Source organism: Musca vetustissima, unplaced genomic scaffold (genome assembly GCF_032173495.1).
Source record: "Musca vetustissima isolate MV318-11 ecotype Yass unplaced genomic scaffold, APGP_CSIRO_Mvet_v1 utg12221, whole genome shotgun sequence".
Classification (NCBI taxonomy): domain Eukaryota; kingdom Metazoa; phylum Arthropoda; class Insecta; order Diptera; family Muscidae; genus Musca; species Musca vetustissima.
The window spans coordinates 219,278-227,312 of record NW_026883087.1 but is presented as its reverse complement, the minus strand read 5'-3'; positions in this window follow the sequence as shown (position 1 = coordinate 227,312).

The following is an 8,035-nucleotide window of genomic DNA, read 5'->3' as shown; positions in this document are numbered from 1 at the left end:
CAATTTTGTAATTTTTCACACAAAAGTCAGGGTCCATTTGACCCGCTAAATATTGACCGATCTTTATCAAAACAAGCATCCTTATTCTTTGGCACGATCCTCTTCTCCATGTAAAAATTTGAGATCATAATTGAGGCCTCTGAAGCGACCAGGAAATCAAATATTGCCGCCTCTGGAGCGATCAGGAAATCTGACAAAAATAAAGTTTTTAGTCCATTCCATCCACCAAATATTAATCGATCTTTACCAAAAATACCAATAGGGGTCTTCTTTGGCCAGAACCCATCCTACATTCGTGAAGATTGGTCCATAACTGCGGCCGGTATCGTGTTTACAAATTATAATGGACAGACGAACGGACACACATGCCTTGATCGACTCAGCTAGTCCAGATATGACGATCGGTATACTTTAAGGTGGGTCTAGGACCAATATTTCGCTGTGTTACAAACTCTTGGGGCTGCACAAAGCTATAATACCCTGACAACATAGTTGTGTAGGGTATAAATAGGCCTTAGAAAAAATATTCTTTAAAAATCCACGCCTCTGATAGGCCTTAGGAAAAATATTCTTTAAAAATCCTCGCCTCTGATAGGCATTAGAAAAAATATTCTTTAAAAATCCACGCCTCTGATAGGCATTAGAATAAATATTCTTTAAAAATCCACGCCTCTGATACGCCTTAGAAAAAATATTCTTTAAAAATCCACGCCTCTGATAGGCCTTAGAAAAAATATTCTTTAAAAATCCACGCCTCTGATACGCCTTAGAAAAAATATTCTTTAAAAATCCACGTCTCTGATAGGCCGTAGGAAAAATATTCTTTAAAAATCCACGCCTCTGATAGGCATTAGAAAAAATATTCTTTAAAAATCCACGCCTCTGATACGCTTTAGAAAAAAATATTCTTTAAAAATCCACGCCTCTGATAGGCATTAGAAAAAATATTCTTTAAAAATCCACGCCTCTGATAGGCCATGTACAAATATAGTTAAATAATCCACGCCTATTTTAGCCTTCAAAAAACTGTATTTTAAAAACCACGCCTATTTTCGGGCTCCAAAAATTATTCTTTAAAAATGGTAGGCCTTCATAAAAATAAAATTCTTGAAGAATCCTCGCTTATTGCAGACCTCCAAGAATATTCTTTAAAAATCTACCCTTAAAAACTTTAATGCAATTAAAAATACCCCCTTCCTTGCCAAAGTCTCCACGCTAATCCCCTTGAAATTCCGCCAACATTAAAACCCCATTTCAATTTAAGATTAGAGAATACCCCTCTAAAACAAAAAAATACAGAAAACCTGCAAAAACATCCTTCAAAAATTACTTTCCTTTTTGTTGCAGGTATTGATTGGTTTCCGGTCCGTGTTGTTGTTGTTGCTGCTTTTTTTTTTTTTTCTTAACTACCATTTGTTTACTTCTTGTCTGGCCTAATCTTAAATGTCATCTAAAGTCCTTAAGTTTTTTTTTCTTTTAACCAACTTCTCCTTTGGTCAGTTAAAAGCAATTTTCACTTTGAAGTGCAGAAAGTTGGACAAAGAAATTTAAAAAAGCCAACCATGTGGATAGTCAGTCATCGGACTAGCCTTAAATTTAAGTGTCCCCTTTCCGGCTAAGAAGTCGTAAATTGAGAACTTACTGCCAAAGAAGAAGAAGGGTATATCTTTAATTTGATAATGGGGCACACACACACACACACAGTCAGCAATTGGGGATGGTCATTTGAAGTAATTCGACAAAATTGCAAAAAAAAGAAAGCAATTTTGAGTGAGAGGGGAGAAAGGGAGAGAAGAGAGATTAAAGGGTGTAGGCATTTGGAATTATACAAAAATATTTTTCAAGGATTTTTAAAGAATACCTTTTCCAAGCCCTAAAATAGGCGTGGATTTTTAAAGAATAATTTTTCCATGGCCTAAAATAGGCGTGGATTTTTACAGACTAATTTTTCTAAGGCCTATCAGATGCGTGGATTTTTAAAGAATACTTTTCTAAGGCCTATCAGAGGCGTGAATTTTCTAAGAATACTTTTCTAAGGCCTATCAGAGGCGTGGATTTTTAAAGAATATTTTTTCCAAGGCCTATCAGAGGCGTGGATTTTTAAAGAATACTTTTCTAAGGCCTATCAGAGGCGTGGATTTTTAAAGAATACTAGCAAAGTACCCGCTACTTCGTATGCGGAAAGGGAATTAAAAAATATTTCATATGGAAATCGTGAATGCCGTATAATTATTTGTACTATAGTTCTGAATTCCACCTCTGTTCCTACATTTAATATCAAATTTATTATCATTAAGTACTCTTCATACACATAAGCACTATTTTCCGAAATCCACACTTTAGCAAAAACGTACAGGTTCCACATGTAATTCCATTTAGAACTTTTCGAACACATTATTATAAATTTTCAAGACTGCCTCTATACCGTCACCTCCACTAAATTTAGTACCAAAAACCCTTTGGTCCTTCTTTCTAACTCTCTGTCAATGACCAACATTCTAAATTTTAGGTTTCCAGCTCTCTCCGTTACCCAAATTCAAATTATTCCAAATTTAGTGAATTTTCTTTCACCATAGTCCAAATTGTTCCAAATTTAGTGATTTCCGTACTCATAAGTACAAATTTCCAAATGTACCTCAATCCTTCTTTCAAATAGTCCAAATTTAAGAATTTCAGCTCTGTGTGAACCCATTCCGCACTTTTCGTACCCATATACCAAACCAATCTCAATATTCCAAAACTGCTTTCAATCGTAAGTCCAAATTTAAGAATTTCAGCTCTATCTGTTCACTAAACTGTACCATATTTTGGTACCATTCTGTACTTTCCCTACACTCCCAGAGTAACCTAAGTTGCAACATTCAGGATTCGAGTTCTACCCATTCACCGAAGTCCAAATTGTACCAAATTTTTTGGTTGTCGTACCCAAAGTACAAATTTCCAAAAATACCTCAGTCATGCACTCCAATAACAACCTTAGGTCCACATTTAAAGATTCCAGCTCTATTCGTTCACCAACATCCAAATTGTACCATTTATTACTTTTTGTAGACGTTAGTATGAGTTTCTAAAACTGCCTCAATTTCCCACTGAAACAGTAATTTTATTCATTAATTTCAGGATAACAGCAATATCTCTTCACATAGATCCAAATTGTACCATATTTAGTACTTTTCGTACTCATGAGTTCGAATTTCCAACACTGTCTCAATCCTTTGCTATAAGAGTAATTTTATTTTCAAATCCATCCATCTCTATCCTTTCACTCAAATCTAAATTGTATTAACTTAGCACCATTTAGTACAGATATTTACGTATTTTTAAAACTACCTCATCCTACACTCCAACCTTATTTTTAAGTCCAAATATTAGGATTCCCGCTCACACAAAACGAATTGTACCATATTTAGTACCAATTAGGTCTTCTCGTATCCATAAGTACGAAATTTCAATACTTCCTTAATCTTGTAATTTTAATTCCAAATTTACGTTTACTATCTCTATCCGTTAACTCGAATCAAAATTGTACCAATTTTTTTACCATTTACCATAATGACGAATTTTAAAAAACTGTAATATTAATTCAAAATTTCAGAATACAGCCCTATTCGTTCACACATTTGTAAGTTTTTCGGTACCATTTAGTACTTTTTGTTTCTATAATTAAACATTTCCTAAACTATGTCAATCCTACACTCCAACAATAATTTTAATTAAAAAATTCGGGAGTCCAGCTCTATCCGTTCACATGTAATCAAGTTGTACCAAATATAGTACTATTTGGTAGTAGGTAGGTGATATGTTTCCATATCTCAATTCTATATTCAAACATCAACCATTAGTCCAAATTATTGGTTTCCAGCTCCCTCCGTTCACCCAAATCCATCTAGTGCCGTTTAGTACTTTTCGTACACATAAATACGAGTTTCCAAAGATGTCTCTATAGCTCAATCTTCAACAGAAATCTTAATTCCAAATTTCAGTGTTTCAGTTCTATCCTTTCAAGCAACATACAAATTGTACTAAATTTAGTACCATATATACCTTTCGTACCAAATAGTACGAATTTCATAATCTACCTCAGACCTACACTCCAACAGTTATTTTAATTCCCAATTTGAAGACTTCAGCTCTATCTGTTCACCTAAATCCAACTTCCACCAAATTTAGTACCAATTAAGTACTTTTCATACAAATAAGTACGATTTTTTAAAGCTAATTCCGATTATCAAGATTCCATCTCTACACACTCAACTGAAGGTAAATAGTACGGAATTTAGTACCATTTTACACTTTTTATACACATAAGTACGAATGTCTTAAACCATTTCCGTACATCAACACCACTTCCCAACATGTTTTCCATTTAAAATGTCAAGATTCCAGCTATATATGTTCAATATATATACAATAGGAAATAAATTCAGTAAAGTTTAGTACCTTTAGTACACTTATAGGTCGAATTTCCAAAAACCCTTTTGCACATCTTTCTAACTTCCATCAGTGACCAACATTCCAAATTTCAGAATTCTAGCACTTCCCGTTCGCTAATAAAAAGGGTACCATATTTGGTACATTTTAGTATTTTTCGTACCCTTCTACTTCCAACAAAACTTCCATACCCTGATCCTACACCCCATAATGATTCGAAATTCAAATTTAAATGTACTAAATTTATTACACAGTAGTACGAATTTCCAATACTTCTTACTAAACCCACACCCCCACAGTTATCCAAAATCCAAGTTTCAGAATTCCAACTCTATCGGTTCATCCACAATTCAATATGTACCAAATTTAGTACACTGTAGTACGAATTTCCAAAACTTCCTACTTAACCCAAACCTACACTCCACAGTGATCCTAATTCCATGTTTCGGAATTCCAACGCTATCGGTTCACTCACAATCCAAATTGTACCAAATTTAGTACACAGTAGTATGAATTTCCAAAACCTCCAACTTACCCTAACCCTACAAACCCACAGTGACCCTAAATCCATGTTTCAGTATTACAACTCTATCGGTTCACTCACAATTCAAATTGTACCAAATTTAGTACACAGTAGTACGAATTTCCAAAACCTCCAACTTACACTAACCCTACAACCCCACAGTGACCCTAACTCCAAGTTTCAGGATTACAACTCTATCGGTTCACTCACAATTCAATTTGCACCAAATTTAGTACACTGCAGTACGAATTTCCAAAACTTCCTACAGACCCCAATCCTACACCCTCACAGTGATCCTAAATCCAAGTTTCAGGATTCCAACTCTATCGGTTCACCCTCAATTCAAATTGTACCAAATTTAGTACATAGTTGTACCAATTTTCAAAACTTTCTAAATATCCCAATCCTTCACCCCCACAGTGATCCTAAATCCAAGTTTCAGGATTCCAACTCTATCGGTTCACCTACAGTTTAAATTGTACGATATTAAGTACACAGCAGTACGAATTTCGAAAACTTCTTACTTACCCCAAACATAGATGCTAAATCCAAGTTTCAGGATTACAACTCTTTCGGTTCACTCACAATTCAAATTGTACCAAATTTAGTACACAGTAGTACGAATTTCCAAAACGTCCCACTGAACCTAAACTTTTACCCCCAGAGTGATCCTAAATCCAAGATTTAGGATTCCAACTCTATCGGTTCACCCACAATTCAAATTGTACCAAATTTAGTACACATTAGTAAAAAATTTTTAAAACTTCCTACATATCTCGATCTTACACCCCAACAGTGATCCTGACTCCAAATTTCATGATTCTAGCTCTATTGGTTTGCATAAAATTCAAATTGTACCAAATTTAGTACCATTTAGTACCCATGAATAAAAATTATTGAAACTGGGTAAAAAAAATTCCAAAACTACGTACATTCCCAATCCTACACTCCGACGGTAATGTTAATTTCAAATTTCAGGATTCCAGCTCGATTTTTATCTCCAAATTAAATTTGTACCAAATATAGTATCATATAGTACTTTTCGTACACATGAGTACACGCTTTCAAAACCATCTCCTTAAATAGACTCTACATCTCATCCCTAAGTCGCATTCCAAATTTCAAGTTTTTAGCTCTATCAATTCACATGCTACGAAATTGTACAAAATTAAGTACATTTTAGTACTTTTCGTACCCTTCTATTTCGAATTTCCAAAAACCCGTTGGTACATCTATCCTACACTCAGCGACCGCCAATCCAAATTTCAGAGTTCTAGCTCTACCGGTTCGCCAAATACAAATGGTATCACATTTAGTACTTTTTAGTACTTTTCGTACCGTTCTAGTACGAATTTCCAGAAACGCTTTTGTACATCTTCCTAACTTTACATCAGTGACCCACATTCCAAATTTCAGAATTCTAGCTCTTTCCGTTCGCCTAATACAAAGGGTACCATATTTGGTACATTTTAGTACTTTTCGTACCCTTCTAGTTCGAATTTCCAAAAACCCAGCCTTATCTCACGCCTACACACCAACACCAACCCACACTCAAAATTTCAAGCTTCTAGCTTTAGCCGTTTCGTCTGGGCGATGATCTGTCAGTCACTCACTCACTCACTCACTCACTCACTCACTTAACACTAAGCTCTTTTATATATATAGATTTTTTCCAAGGCCTATCAGAGGCGTGGGTTTTTAAAGAATAATTTTTCCATGGGCTATCAGAGGCGTGGATTTTTAAAGAATAATTTTTCCAAGGCCTATCAGAGGCGTGGATTTTTAAAGAATAATTTTTCCAAGGCCTATCAGAGGCGTGGATTTTTAAAGAATAATTTTTCCAAGGCCTATCAGAGGCGTGGATTTTTAAAGAATAATTTTTCCAAGGCCTATCAGAGGCGTGGATTTTTAAAGAATAATTTTTCCAAGGCCTATCAGAGGCGTGGATTTTTAAAGAATAATTTTTCCAAGGCCTATCAGAGGCGTGGATTTTTAAAGAATATTTTTTCCAAGGCCTATCAGAGGCGTGGATTTTTAAAGAATAATTTTTCCAAGGCCTATCAGAGGCGTGGATTTTTAAAGAATAATTTTTCCAATGCCTATCAGAGGCGTGGATTTTTAAAGAATAATTTTTCCAAGGCCTATCAGAGGCGTGGATTTTTAAAGAATAATTTTTCCAAGGCCTATCAGAGGCGTGGATTTTTAAAGAATAATTTTTCCAAGGCCTATCAGAGGCGTGGATTTTTAAAGAATAATTTTTCCATGGCCTATCAGAGGCGTGGATTTTTAAAGAATATTTTTTTTCCAAGGCCCAAATAAGGCGTGGTTGTTTAAAGAATATATTTTTCCAAGGCCCAAATAAGGCGTGGTTGTTTAAAGAATATTTTTTTCCAAGGCCCAAATAAGGCGTGGATTTTTAAAGAATACTTTTCTAAGGCCTATCAGAGGCTTGGATTTTTAAGGAATAAATTTTCCAAGGCCCAAAATAGGCGTGGATTTTTAAGGAATAAATTTCCAAGACCCAAAATAGGCGTGGTTGTTTAAAGAATATTTTTTCCAAGGCCCAAAATAGGCGTGGTTGTTTAAAGAATATTTTTTCCAAGGCCCAAAATAGGCGTGGTTGTTTAAAGAATATTTTTTCCAAGGCCCAAAATAGGCGTGGTTGTTTAAAGAATATTTTTTCCAAGGCCCAAAATAGGCGTGGTTGTTTAAAGAATATTTTTTCCAAGGCCCAAAATAGGCGTGGTTGTTTAAAGAATATTTTTTCCAAGGATAAGGAACAAATTTCCAAGGCCCAAAAAATCCCTTTACAATTTTCCAAATTTCCATCATTCCCCTTCGATTTCCCCTATTGGTCTCATTTTTCATTTTAATTGAAATTGTCCAAGCTTTAATTAAAACTGTCAGCATCATCATCGGCATTATCATCAGCAACAGCACCACCAGCATCCATATTGTGTCCCCACAGTCCGGGTGAGCATTTGGGGGGCTAAGTCTTTTCGCCTATGCGATATCACGAAATTAAATAATGAAATTTAATTTCTAAACATTTTTTTATTTGAATTTTGTCGACCACTTCGT